Here is a 15,640-nt window from a genome sequence, read left to right on the forward strand (position 1 = left end):
CTGTAGGATCATGATGGGTCAGAGTTGACTCATTGGCAGTGAGTTTGGGATTTTTTTTGGGTGTGTGCGTGTCATTTTGTGAACATAAGAAGCAGTGAGTGGTGGTGCAGTGGTTAAGCACTGGGTCACTCATAGAAATGTCAGTCTCTTGAACCCACCAGCACCTTCACAGGTGAGAAGCCCTACTGATCTACTCCGTCAGGGCCCCAGCCTGAGAAACCCGATGGGAAGATTATACTTTGTCCTATAGGTTCACTATGAATTGATTCCATGGCACACAGCAACAACATGAGCATATATGTGCAAGTAATATATATGTATGTTGTTGCTGATGTTATAAATACAAATAAGTTATGTAATTGACATAGGTGTGCTCAATCCTTATGAGTAATTTGACTATTTTGAGAACATGAAATTTGTGCCATATTGGCTAAAGGCCACTACTTTCCATTTAAATAATTATTCCACTTCATTTCCTAATTGAGAATACATGAAACGTCCAATCAGTGGATAAATATAGTATTTGGAAAGAAACTTATTTGTGTTTCCATTAGGCGTGCTTCGTAATTTCTTTCTATTATCTATATGCATGTGAGGACTGAGCCGAGACCTATCTAGGCAACTTAAGCTTGCCAATATTAATGACGCTCAAAGTGGACTGTGCGATTTACGAAAATGATTTTGCTCTGGCTTTAGTTTAAATGAATGCCCTTTAGTTCTGTATATGGATTATTTGCTCCTGGGTCATTTTTAAAACAGATTCCATTTAAGTGCCTTGCGGTGGAGGATTTTTTTTTTCTCTAAAAGCACCTGAATTGACAATCGCCATTTCTCTCACTCTAAAAGTATTAGAATTTTTATAGTTCAAGAAATTCTGAACCCAGATGAACGCCTGACTTAGTAGGACAGCATGGTCAAGACAGTAGCGTTTGGATTCATTTTTAATTCGGGTTTGGTCATGCACTAGCAATATGACTTTATGCAAGTTACTTCTCTTGAAGATTCCATTTTCTTATCCTTAAGATGGGAATACTAATGACTCTCTCAACAGAGGGTTTCTCAGAATTAAGTGTTTTGTTGGGTTAAGTAAGTAATCCCAGTGCTTGGAATACAATATATAACAAACAAAACCCCAAACCCAAACCTCCCCAAAAGGGCGGCTCTCATGGTCACCGCCACTATCTTACATAATGGCTAGACGAGGAAATAGAAGCCTCACACGCATCTAAAGAATCTTCCTCATTTGTGCCCTTGTCCTTCTTTATTTTAAGATTCAGTTTATCGAGCCATCAGAATTCTGCTGCCAAAACAATTTATAAGCCAATTAACCCTGGTGGCTGGACGCTTCCACAGCCGAACATTGTCATACATGTCACAGACAGCGCAGGGAAGGGAGAGAGCAGGCCTCCAGAGACACATTATTCACCAGCTCGTCTGCCATCAACTGTGCTGCTGTATCTGTGAAGCATCCCTCGGTTACAGCTTTATTTTGCAGCACCTTGCATTGGCCATTTTGCAAAATAATGATGCTTCCCTTATCAGCTCATCTTCTGCCGGTCAGTCATTTACTGGGACGGACTCTGTGAGCATTAACACACAGTGCAGGTCCAGGTGAGGCACTGACTGTAAGAACTGGGGCACGGTGCAGCACACAGGATTTAAAGTGCGCATCCTTTACCCACTGAAAGGGATCTTAAGTAAAGTTTGCTATTTTTCCAAAAGGAAAACATCTGGAGCTATGTATAAATTGTACCCCAAAGAAAATACACCTTGTGCTAAAATTCAAATGCTAGTGTTTGTTTGGAAGTGTGTCTGTCTAGTGTGTCTCTACGTAATCTTACGTTTTGTTTGTTTATGTCTTAGAAATGACATTTCAAAGAAAAGAAACCCGATGGGAAAGAATCAGGAGTGTTTAGTAACTACGGGGCGGGGCAACACTAAAACATAACACTAATTTTTTTTTTTAATGTTGAGAGAAGTAATTGCTACCAAGAAGAATTCTTCAAGGAGAAGTTGGATTTTTTCCCCTGACTCTGGGCCCCATCCAATTATAAAATAAAATTTAAATTCTTTAGACGATGCTAATCATCCTTATGCCTGCTGGTGAACGCCAAGAATCAGGACAGAGCAAATTTCCGCTCACTTTGTTAAAGAGCTCTAACCTGCACTGTTTTTGGAATGAAGAGCAATGAAAATTCAAAGCCCCAAACCAAATTCTCTGCCAGTGAGTCGATTCTGAGTCATAGGGACCTCTTAGTCAGGCTGGAAATTGCCGGGAGAGAAAAGAGCAGTTTGCTGTTGGGAGTAGGAGCCGCAGTCCTCTGCTCACTACACGCTCTTTGCAGGGCCTCTGGAAACCTCAGTGTCGGTCAAGAATTCAACTTGATTTGCTCCCTTATTTATTTTTGAATGGCAGCTTGTTGTTAGCACGGAGAAGTTGAATGGAATATTTCTATGTTTCCTCGAAGCTTAAAATATTTGAACTGGTGTCGTCAACTTTGCTATTGTGGAGGCAATGTTGATTGACTGTTGCGATGTGTCAATTACTGCGGACAGCCCTCCAGCCATAGTCCCTTTTGTGATGTGGTGTCAGCTCTACCCTTAATGCCTGTGCTTCTAATTCTGCTTTGGGGCGGAGTTCTCTCTTCTGTTAGTAGAGGACATCAAGGCAGGGCGTGTTGTTGAGTCTCCACTTGACCAGAGGGTGTGGCTCACCCTTGATTTCCTTGGGGTGTAAGACAAGAATCACTCCTCCATCAAAGCTTCCCTTTGGTGCCCTCCCCTTCTGGACAGGCCGCTGGGAGGAGCAGGGAGGTCTGCTTTCACTTCTGGACATCTTTGACTTCTGACTCTGGACCCCGCAATGGCTTGGCCCGTCGGACTCCCGGGTCCTGGGACTTGTGTGGCAGTCTCTCACCTGTCCTGGTTTCACCAGCCTTGCAGGTGAGGACGGTCCTTCAGACAGACGCATGAACCTCGGATCTGGCACTTAACAGCACCCACAACCTGGGAGCCATTTCCCTCAGCGTTCCGAGTTCTTTGCAAAACCCAGGAAAAGTAACAGAATAGTTTAAGGAGGAGGCGTGATGGGTAACATCAGGGCACCTTTGGACAGTTGGACATTTGGGACATTTTCGATCTCCACCTCCGTGAAAACTATTCTGGTACTAATATTCCTAAAAGTATTAGAACTATCAATAAAGTATTGGTAAAAGTCACTTGATCTCAAGTGTTCCCTCCAAGGAGCTACGGTGGTTTACCTGTGTAGCTTCACATTGTCCTGAAGCCAGTTCTGGAGGTCTGGAGGTGTGACCAGTACCCACTGGTTTACGAACCGACAAGGTGCTTGGGAGAAAGCGGACGCTTTCTACTCCCTTCACGCGTTACAAGTCTCAGCAACTCAGCAGGGCCGTTCCAGCCCTGGCTGGTGTCAACACCAACTACATGGCAACAAGTTAAGTTTTTGGTGAAGCCAATCCAATGATTCATGGTATTCTTCTAAGATTCTTGTCCCGACTTCCCACATTTCTTCCAGATTTCCCATTAGGAGGAACAATTCCATTTTCTTTTGCTTTTATTTTCCCCATGAACACGTTGAAGCCTTTACATGCTGAGATTCAGTCACAGCCCATCAGATATGTTAGTGGGATCTTGTTTGCTTTAAGGAAATGATCAGCTCCTCTGTCGCTCATTCTCTATCTAAGCTTTGTTCTCTTGTAGGTCTCTGATCAGCGTCATAAACAGAGAGTAATAGAATCGTGACATACTTTTGAGATTAAAGGAGCGTCTCTCACTGTGAAGGCAAACGGTGGTGACGTAGAGAGTTTGCCAGTGTATGAATGACACAACAATGCACACGCCCTTGACAGACTGCAGGGCAAGCACAGTGAAGAACGCACGCAGGTTTCCTGGGGAAACAGCGCATGGCTGTATTGTCCAGCGGAATGGCTGCAGTTTCCTTGACTCCAAGGAGACTGTGACTTAGGTGTGAGGACCTGTATGTGTAATTATGATCGGGAAAAAGACCCCCCCCCGAAATGTGAGTCTAGAAAAAGAATAATCAATGCCATGTGCTGTAGAGACATGGGTGCCCAGAGACCAGCCTTGTTTAAAACTATAACTTTGTGAGAAAAAGTTTTACAGCAGTTTTTGCTCAGTGGTGAATACAGTTATTCATTTGACTAGCAGTTGAGGTATAAATAATTCAATTTTGAACATTTTGTAATTAGCTGTGACATAAATACTGGAACATGAGTTTCACTGAGAGAGTTGCTTTCGGGTGGCATGCTTTTGTTTTATTTTCCCTTTTGATACAATTAAAGTACTTCTGAATATATTCAAGCATATGTGCATGTGTAAACACAAATGCTCACATAGATAGGAGTATCGTGTGCTATGTCCAACCTCAAAAAAAAGTTAAAAAATTAATGAACAGGGCAATCCTCTCATGAATCTTAACTGTTTCCTGATGAGATAAACAATGACTCTTAATTAGAAGCTAAAATTTTTAATTAAGATGATTCTGCAGTAATTATCTCAGTTGTCTGCTTCACTGGATTTTAATGAAAAACATTGATTAGGTATAAAACTAGTAGCATAATTAAACATTCAGAGTTTCACTGGCCACTGGAATGAAAATAATGTGATTAAATACTAACGTACATTTCTGAACAAAGTATCTCAGGTAGTTCAATCTGACCTGATGTCAGTTAGCTTCATTTGTATGAGAAAATATTAAACAGGCTCAGCCACAACTGACTCATTCACAAAAAAATACAAATATCTACAATATGCCGTTGTGATGCCATGCAGTATGATGTTTGAAATTAGATACACTTGTGTTGAAGTCTCGATTTCTTGATTAAACAACTTGGATTCTGGGAAAGCTTCCTAGCCTCTCAGGGCATTTGATCATCCATCTGTAAAACGGGACAAATATAACTCACTTACACACGTGTGACGGGTTCACACATGTTTAGCAGGCATACCAGTGCCTGGCAGCAGGTGGCCATCCTTCCAGTGGGGGAACTTTGGCGGTGCAGGGTTAGGCACTTGGCTGCTTTCTGAAAAGCCAGTGGTGCAAACTCCAGGGCTTCTCCACAGAAGAAAGATGTGTCGGCACACTTCTGTAAGTATGCACCTTTGGGAAGCCCTCGGGTCAGTTCGACTCTTTCCTACAGAAGGGCCCGAAGAGATTGAGTCCATGGCAATGGGGTTTTGAATCATTATAGTTCTTTTTATCTCAGAATGTTCTGTAATTTTATCTAACACGGTCACAATGTGAAATTTGTGGACTTCCATCAGTTTACAACTGTGTTAGTCTGGCTTGACTAGGGAGACAAATCCAGGGATATACATGAAAGAGCTTTATATCAAAGAGTAATTGTTCATCAAGAAAGCATCTTAGCCCAGTCCAGATCAAGTCCATAATCTGATATTAGCTCATAAGTGTGATACTAGTCCATAAATCTGTCTTCAGACTCACGCAGCCACATGCAATGCACAGCTACATGCAACGATACAGAATGCAGGAAGGTCACAGGTTGGTCGGTGAACAGTCTTGTGGATCCAGTAGTGAAGGAAACCTCACTGTGTTGGTGCAGGTCATCATTACATGGCAGGCTCAGGGCTCAGCAAATCTTCATGTGGCTTGTCAACAGGAAGACAAAGGCAGAGAGAGAGAGAGAGAGAGAGAGAGAGAGAGAGAGAGAGAGAGAGAGAGAGAGAGAGAGAGAGAGAGAGAGTGAGAGAGAGAATGGCTCACTTCCAGGAAGAAAGAAAATCCTTATGAGAAAACCATGCCCACAGGAGGCATCCCCAGGCTAGACTCCACCCCTACATTTATCTGTTGACATGAAGTTATGTAACCACCACCACAACAAACCTAGGTAAAAGCCAACATTCAACTGCCATTGAATCATAGGGATGCAATGGGTAGGTGGGTGGGGATATATTGATAGACAATTGTGGGAATTTAAACACATGATGATATTAATTTTCATTGAATCAGTGGTAAGTTTTCAAAATCTGGAGGCTATGTCTCTCCTTTGGGGTTTTCCAGAAATGCAAGGTAATTGTCTTCTCACATGGCTACATTTTCTTATTTGTTTTAGAATGCAGAGTTTAATTGGCTAATTTTTGAACTTCTAGGATCAATCGCATAATTTTCTCTAGTCTTTGTTGGCCAGGGATGCTTGTTGACCCAGAAGTTGGTTTGACTTCCGGGTGTGTGCAGTGTCTTGAATGGATCAATCCTCTGTAGGTACACAGAGCAGAGGCCTGGTGATACGGTGCTTACACAGTAGGCTGCTTTTGGAAAGGTCAGCAGTGTGAAGAGATTTAAAGATTCTGGAAATCCTGTGGGGTAGTTCTGTACTTCCCAGTGTCCTGCAGGGTCAGTCTGAGTTGAAATGGGCTCATTAGCAGTGAGCTGTTTCCTGGTCTAGTTATGCAGACATAGCCTAACTTTATGACCTTGCTCCTGTCATTGTGCTGTAACCATTTGACCTGCTCTCCTACTGGTCTAACCAACCCAGTGCTGATTCTGGGCGTGAGAGCAGAAAGTCGTAGTAACTCAGGTGGCCCAACGTCATCACCAGGTACACTGTCGAGCACAAAGGGAGTGGCAGGCAATTTGGAGCATGAGGTGGCCAAATTTTTGTCCAGTGAGGTGCATAGAGCTCTTTGAACAATACATTGCTGAAAGCCTGAGGGACCTGGCTTTGAAATTGAGATGCTTGGTTTACTAGTGGTGGTATAATTTTGTGCAGGACGCTTTCGCTGGATCTATTTTCTCATTAGCATAAAAGGGACTCTCCTCTCTATTGAGGGTCAGATGTAATACAGGATTTGTAAAAGACAAATCAGACAAAATGTGAATTGTTCCTACATGTATTTCTCAATTATTGAAAATATAAAATATATTTAAGTGGAGAGCAAATGCTTTGAGAATGATTGGGGCAGGGAATGTATGGATGTGCTTTATACAATTGATGTATGTATATGTATGGATTGTGATAAGAGTTGTATGAGTCCCTAATAAAATGTAAAAAAAGAAAAGAGGAGAAAAAAATGATCAGGGCAAAGACTGTACAGATGTGCTTTATACAATTGATGTATGTATATGTATGAACTGTGATAAGAGTTGTATGAGCCCCTAATAAATTGTTTAAAAAAATATATATATTTAAATCCTGTACTAGATCCTAAGTATTTATGTACAGATATGGCACTTCTACACCTTTAAGATGACTGGTTCCCCCCAATCCCCAGTACTTTTATTGTGATAAAATTCACATATCATACATTTCCATAGTTCAGTCATATTGAAGAGTTGTATATACATTACCACACTCAGTTCCAGTGCATCTTCCCTGCTCCTGTATTTACCATTAGCTTCCCAGTCTCCCTCAACCTCCCCCATCCATCCCTCATAAGCCATTCCATCAATTATTGCTCTATCCATTCGCTCCTTCTGTGCTTTATATACTGGGAATCATAGGTAGAATGCTGTAGGACGAGACCAAAGACGTAGCAATGAACACTTGAACACAGCCCTGAAGGGTTGCAGGTATCAGAACAAGGCTTTTGCTGTTTGCAGGCTGTGATCCAATTTATGTATTAGGAAGGTGGCTTTGGTCGTATTTTAGAGGTTAGGATTGAGGCGGAAGGCGAATGATGAAGCAGAAAGACTGGGGGATGCATTTTGTCCTACGTTTCTTTAGGCACCCTCTAGTGTGTATCATCTAGTTTCTTACATGCTGGTTGAAGAAGACGTGCAAAAGATGGTCACTGCCCTGGAGGGGCTTAACTGAGACTGTGGTGGTGGAGATGGGGCAGTTCTACTCTGCCTTAGAGGGTTGCTATGAGCTGGAACAGACCCCATAGAAGTTACCGTGGCCAGCTCATTAGTGCAAAGAACAACAGGAAGTGTAGTGGATTTTAGGAGCGAACTAGAAGAGGAGGAAACATCACCTGGAGACTGAGGTTTCTAAGATTATCAGACAGCTTCCGAAGTGACCTGGCAAATTTATCTTTGAATATAGTTGCTAAACTTGACGTTGTGTTGGTACCCTGTTGGAGAATATTTGAGACCTTTTATTTGGTTGGATTTTATGGGGGGTGAGGATGGGGGAAAATGACTTTAATCTTTAGCTGCCGTAGCACAGGAAATCAAACCGTCTCTAACTAGCTAGGAGAGTTCAGCAGGTGACGTAGACATACAGTGGGGCTGACTCGTTGCCAATTGCCCTTTTAAGACGATAGAGACAGACACGTTGCAAGGAAGCTCTGCTTGGCTGATACCATGCATGGCAGTGGGGCTCTGAGTATTTGGTGTTGCCTGTTATCTGGGCACATGATGCTGCCTGCTTTGTTTTCTCTTCTCTGGTCTTTCTGGTATAAGGGAGCCCTGGTGGCCCAGTGGGTTAGGTGTGGCCCTATCAACCCAGTCATGGCTTAAAACCCACCTGTTGTTCCTCAGGAGAAGGATGAAGCTGTCTGCTCCTGTGAAGATTTATAGTCTCACAAATCTTGTACAGGATCATTATGAGCTGAAATCATTTTCCGGGAGTGGGTTTGGTTTTGGGGTTTTTCTGTTTCCTTGAGAAAAGACGACGGTGCGTACTTCCATCCTACTTTTGAAGGTGGTAACTAATGCTGCTGTTATACCAGGATAGTGATTTCCAGTAATTTCACAGGACTTTTTTTTGAGCAGGTGATGGTATAGGATTTATTCTTTAGGATTTTTTTGTAATGTGAGGGACATCATTTAGGACATTTGCTTGGGATGAAAATACCAGTACCAGATGATTCTCCATAGACTGTCAGTTATGAAGCTAGTTAAGCCTCATTATGTTAATATGGAAAATAAAAATAAAATGATGGTCTATAACCTGTTCTTTTTCCTTTTCCTTTCACAAAGGTATTTTAAAGCATTTTACATAACTCATCTCACAAAACAGAACATCTTAGTTAATTGTCCTCCTCCTGTATGCAAATGAAATGGCAGATGGGGAATGAGTGACTATTTTCCATTTGTGCTAAATTGGAATGGAGGTTTTCATTTATTAATACAGAAAGATCACTTGTTTACAATGATAAATTAAAGATGCACATGGATCTTTTATTAACATCTAGTATTGAGGCTTTATTCATAAAATATATCTAACATTAATATAATTTTCACAATAATGCTCCTGTATAAAAGTAATTGTTGGAAAGTGTATTTCCCATTAGTTTGTGAATTCTGCGAGCCTCAGAATAGTCTTTGACTTTTCACTGACGCAGTAGGTGTTGTAGGCTCGGTTCTCTAGAAGAGCAAAACCAGAGAAGCATGCACAGTCATAGGTGAACACATGTAGAATGATGTACTCTTAGAACATGGCTAGCGCAATCCAGGAGCTGGCACTAAGTTGTCCCAAATCTGTGGTACGAGTCAGATGGCAGGCTGCTGGCTCAGGGGGTTGAGAGGGCTAGTGGATTTAAAATCTGCAAGCCAAGTGGCAGACTGGAGACTTCGCATAAGCCAAGAACTGGAAGTCATACTAGATGGGTGAAGGTTTGAGAAAGAAGAGAGATGCTTGCTTGAACATATATTTAAATATTGGCTACAGACCATATTCCTGCCAAATTGACGCAGAACATTAACCATCACATTCAACAAAAAATCCCACATTCAAATTCTTCATAGTTTGTAACCACTCTGTTTTGACCTGTGTGTGGTTGGCTAATATATGGATTTGTGGTGTCCCCCCCTGCCCCCTACATCCAACTTCCTGTTTTCTTTCTGTCAATTGAAGTAAATGGTCACCTCTATGCCTCACTGTCTCAGAGGAGGTAGGCAACGGGACTCGTGGCAGAAGAACCAACACATCTTTGTGCCTTTAATTTTGCGTGAGTCAGAATCTACAGGAAGTGTATAGGGGAGTGAAAATGGAGAGCGGAATTTTAGAAAGGATTATGGGTTGGAAGAAATCAGGGAAAATTTATGTAAAGGCTAGAAAGATTCATTTGGTTTGGTGAGAGGAGGGAGAGACCTATGGATCACAGAGGCACAGACATACCTGCAAGAATGAGTGCATATTGAATTTAAGAACATAAGATTCGAGCTACCAGGATTCTTAACCTCACACCAAATCCTTGTATTCAAGTGACACGAAAGCAAAATGGCCGGTGACTAGCATCCTTCTAATTTTAATCTCTCTCAAAGTCTTGGGATAGTAGAGAGAAAGCTTGGCATATTTTGCTTGACACTCTGCTGTGTGCATGTGTGTGTTTGTGTGTCCACACACACGCACGTGTGGGCACAGGCATTTGTTTGTGGGATGGAAAAGAAGCCTCATGAATCACTGAAGCGGAAAGTGCTCTTAGGCTATTGGAATAAGGACATAACATTAAAATTAGGTTAGCTTCTGTAAATTTCAGGTGAGGTTACGAATATCTATACTATGAATATTTCATCTTCATTGCTCCGGAGAATTGTGCAGCTTGGATGTCAGCATTGCACTCATTTTCCATCTTTTAAATGCTACGGATATATTCTGATTTTCTACAAGCTGACTGGAACACCGTACTTCTTTTTCTTCCTCTCCCAAATCTGCTAATACAGTATATTCATAAGAGGTACCAAATGTATTAAAATTTTGTAGGGAACCTTAAAATAGGTTGAAACATCTCCACGAACAAACGTTTTTCTTCCCTGAAAGCGGTTTCGATCCCCAGCCGCAGGGTCTTGTTTTCCTGGCTGGCCTTCCAGGACATCAGTTGCTCTCTTTTTCCTCAGAGACGCTTCAGTGACTCTGAAGTCTACAGACCAGTCATCCCCAGAAGGCCCCAGGACCAGCATTTACCCTGCCTTTGGGTTAATTAAGGTAACCTCTCAACCAAGGCTTGGCTCCTTACATTCCCCCCACCCCCTACGTTTGCAAAACGAATACCATGCAATGATCTCTGGATGGTTCCATAGGTAACTGTCGCATATCTCATTGTTCGGCTCCCGTTTCCCTGCCCTCCACACACATCCGCCCTTGCTTTCTTCTCAGCTGTTTCTTGTTTTGCTCAGGCAGCTCTTCTTTCTGTGACACAGCCCTGTAGCTCCGGAAGTCCTTCCCACCATCAGAGGACTCTGAGGAGTTCACGGATGTGTGCGGCACCCAACTCTGGCCAGTGAAGGAATGTTTGTTAGTGGCTTCCAGGAAAAAAATAAGTTCCTGCTCTGGAGGAAGAAGGATGTGATCATCCTGTTGGCAGCCGTCCAATACTTAGAGGGAATCAGGAGTGGCAGAGTGAGTTGTGCGTTGTTGTGAACTACAAAGTCAGCCATGGAAACCACTGGCCACTCTCTGGAAAAAAAATAAGGTTTTCTATTTGGGTAAAGAGATACAGTCTCAGAAACCCACAAAGGCAGTTCTACCTTGTCCTACAGGGTTGCTTTGAGTAGGAATGAACTCCATGCCCCTGAGCTTGGGTTTTGTTTCTGAGTCTTTAAAACCTGGGGTACAGCAGAGTGAGAGAAAGGAAGGTCAAGAGATAATCTTTCTACCAGCTCAACTCGACACCATTTCCTCCTCACACCTTCAGATTCTTTGCCATGCAAACACTCTTGTTTTTCAACCATTTGAGATTGTTTAAAATTTGCAACTGATAAAATATTTTAGCATTAAGTATAGTTTAAAATTTTTATTGTGAACTCTTACATGTATTATAACAATGCATGTTTCAATTGGATCAAGCACAATTGTGCAACTACTGCTACCATTATTTTCAAACATTTTCTTTCTACTTGAACTCTTTGGTATCAGGTCCCCTCTGTCCCCTCCCCACTTAACCCCTCCCCAGAAGCCTGTGTTATTATTACTATTTAAAAATGTTATTTATTTTTACCATATCTTATACCATCCAATGTGTCCATTCACCTACCATTCTGTTATCCTTTTCCTTCGAGTGGGGTTATGTCATCATCCACTCCTCCCACCCCCTTCCCACACCCTCAGGGAATCATTACTCCCATTACCGTTTCTGAAGGGTTCATTATCTTACCTTCCATGCACCGCACAATCTTAATTATACAAATGAACTTACACAGGTTTAGCATGATTTAAGAGGTAACAAAGACCATGATAGTGAGGGGAGGAAATGTTAAAGAACTAGAGGAACATTATGTGTTTCATCAGTGCTATACCACACCCTGGATATATCGTCCCTTCAGTGTGGCATTTCTGTGAGGGACTGTCCAATTATCTTACAGGTGAGTTTTGGGTCTCCACTTTGTCCTGGTTCCTTGGCATCAATTTGATTGCTTGATTTTGAACTTCTGATGCCAATTCCTATCAACATTTCGTGATCACACAGGCTGGTATGCTTCTTCCACACGGGCTTTATTTTCTCTTCCCTGCAAGGTGGCTGCTTGTTTAACTTCAAGCCTTTAAGATCCCAGATGCTCTATCTTTTAATAGCCATTCACCATCAGCTTGAGATATAAGCGTAACTTTCCAGACTCTGAAAGTTTTGTGTATCATGGTTGTAATAAACATAATCCATGTCTCCAGTATATTTAATGTGACTAAGCTGAATACATAAACCTTAAATGACTTTCTATGAATAAGTGCTTAAATAGATAACTACAGAAAGAGGCTAATACATATATTTTTGTTCTTCCTCTGTTGGAAGTTTTCTCCCATTAGTGTAGCCTCTCTCTCAGTAAGACTGTGGCTGACTTTTATTTTATTTTAATTTTTGTGGTTTCTAATTAAAGTTGTATATAAGATTACTTTACTCTTGCATCATCTCAATTGTTCCATTTTTATATTTGCCTGTTTCCTTTCCTCATTAATGAAATTTGGCTATATGTATGAAGCTGTGTGTGTGTGTGTGTGTGTGTGTGTGTGTGTGTGGTATTTGTCAGGCTTTAGCTTAATGAAAACCACCTTTTGGGGTCAGTGGCCACAGGATTGCTGTGCTTTTAGCTCTTTCTTGTTGCACCCATTTAATGTAGATGATGTATTTCTTCCTGTGATTTGGACTATTTTGTCAGTTTACTGACCTCTGTAGTTTCCTCACACAATTTGAACTGCACCATCCTTTCAAGTGGATATGCACTGAACATTATATTTATGTGTCAGATCCCCGGAAAGAGGGGAAGACATAATAGATAATGCATAAAAATAGCTCATCAGGTCCAACCAATGTTAAATATCAATATGTAGGATATATTGAAAATATATACATATATATTTTCTTAAGAGTCCAAGTAAATTAAGGTTTGAGAACACGTTATATAATGAATTGGTGTATAAGAAATGGAAGAAAGACTATTCTCAGATAGCTGTAATGTTTCAGAGAAATCACTGCTAAGATTTTACTATGTATAATTAATAGATAGGTATATGCTAAATTTAGCAAAACAATGAAGCACTTTGAAGACATTCTATATTTCTCCCAATTTTACAAATCAAAGTAGATATAGAATACCTTCCTTCTCCCTTTGTTTATGTTGGTCATATAGAACTGTTTTTATGTTTATTCTAAAGAATTAACAAAATTAACGGATGCCAGTTGTCCTCATTAAAAAGCTTGCCTTGATAAAATAAACATTTTAGCAACTTTCCTATTAAGATTGGAATAAAAAACTACTAAGAGTAAACAAAAGAGAATTTCCCGAAGGGCAAAGGAAAAAAAACATGCATTTGTTTTATTTGTTATGATATTAACTATCTGAGGTTTTGAAAGTACAGCAGAATATGTAAATAGCATTAGAATAATTTGTCAACAGTAAGAAACAGTGTTGTGTTTTTAAAAATGATCTCAATATAATCCTCAGTGTGGGCACGAGGTACACTGAAATGAGATCTCCCCACAGGCACGTTTGGGCAGGTTTAAAGGACTGATTCTGAGTTGTCAGGCAGTACAGAGGAGTACTTCTATGCTGACAGCCCAGTAATGACTTGGAGCTAATTTTAGTTGGTTTCATTGAGAAGGAAATGAATAAGATCCTTGTGCAGATCGAAACCCCTTGTCTTTGGGATTCAAAGAGGGAATTATAATAATGAGAAGCAGGCTTAATCTGTAATATTCATAGTAATTACCCCAATGGAGGAGAATTCACTGTGAGATGTCACTCCATCCTGTCAGGTTTCACAAATACAGCCCATCAGAACCACCCAACATGAAATAACCCAGAAGCAAAAAACAATGGTTGGACCAGGAGCCAAGTGGTCACTGAGTCATCATTCAGAAGTAAGCTTCTGACAGCTAGTCAAATCATGCCCTTTATTGCTCCACATTTGCTCCACGTGGGTTCTTAGAAAATGAGACAGAGGCTGTATCACTATATGCTATCCCAGCGATGCAAGCATTTAATTCTTTGATTTATAGCACGACTTTTTGCCAGGTATTGCTCTGTTTTGGGTAATAAAACAGTAAGCTGACCAAGGGCCATTGCCCTTGTGGGATATGCAATCTTATTATTTCTTTAGTGGATTAGGGTGTGTGTGCATTTCAGACTATCAACTTGGCATCAACAGTTCAAGTCACTCTTCAACTCCCAACCTTGTACTCTGTCCCACTTCCCATCCCCTGAGATCTCTCTTCGCTCGAATGGGCTCCATACACGTTTACTCCCAAATCTTTCTTTGTCAACCTTCTAGTTCATCGGTTCTTCTTCCTCCTCTGCACTCCCTCCCTTGATAACCTCCGAAGTCTGTTCCCTTTGGTATGCCGGTCTTTGTCTTGGCACTATCCTGATAGTGGGGCCTCATACAATATGTGCCCTTTTGTGAAGCACTGACTTTGCTCAGCTTAATATTCTCCAGATCCATCCATGTCGCGAGGAGTTTTGTGGCGTCATCTATGCGTTTTAGCGCTGCATTAGCCCTTGTCCTTAGTTCTCAGGAGATAACCGCTGACCCTTAGAATTTCCTGGGAGTTCGCTGGACAACCTGCTAAGTTATAGTAATGGCCTGATTCTTGGTTGGAAAGACCAATGTGATATCAGTCTAACCTTAGCTATGTATTGAATGCTCATAAAATCTCAGGGCACTGAATGAATTGATCTTCCTGTTTGGTGACAGATGTTGATGCTTGGGAGGGATACATTGTTCCTTTTTGGTAAATGGAAATTCTGTGTTGGGGATGCTTTCTATATATACCTATATATATTCACTTGCATTATTTTTACTATGATGAATCTATAATCATAACAGTAGTTTTTCCTGAGCTCTGTGAGCCATTCTAGTGAAATTTACACCTGACGAAGTGATCACAACACCCAATCTCACTGTCATCATGTCAATTCTGACTCATAGTGAATCTCCTATCAATTTACTCGGAGTGACGGGTACAGGGTAGGTTCTCCTGTAGGCTTCTGATCTTCCTTCCACAGAGTGACTGGTGGTTTTGAACTACTGACTTAGTGGTTAGCAGCCCAATGTGTAACCACTACGCCACCAACCAAAACTTCGGGGTCATCGAGTCAACGTTGACTCATAGTGACGCCCCTGTCGGCTTCCAAGACAGTAACTATTTACAGGAGTAGAAAGCCCAGTCTTTCTCTAGCGCTTCCTTTTTGGAAGAGGTAATAGAAATGCCTAAAGTTCATATCCCTAGGCTTGGACAGGCTTAGTTGACTAGGGGACACTGTCCT

Source organism: Tenrec ecaudatus, chromosome 7, assembly GCF_050624435.1.
Source record: "Tenrec ecaudatus isolate mTenEca1 chromosome 7, mTenEca1.hap1, whole genome shotgun sequence".
NCBI lineage: Eukaryota > Metazoa > Chordata > Mammalia > Afrosoricida > Tenrecidae > Tenrec > Tenrec ecaudatus.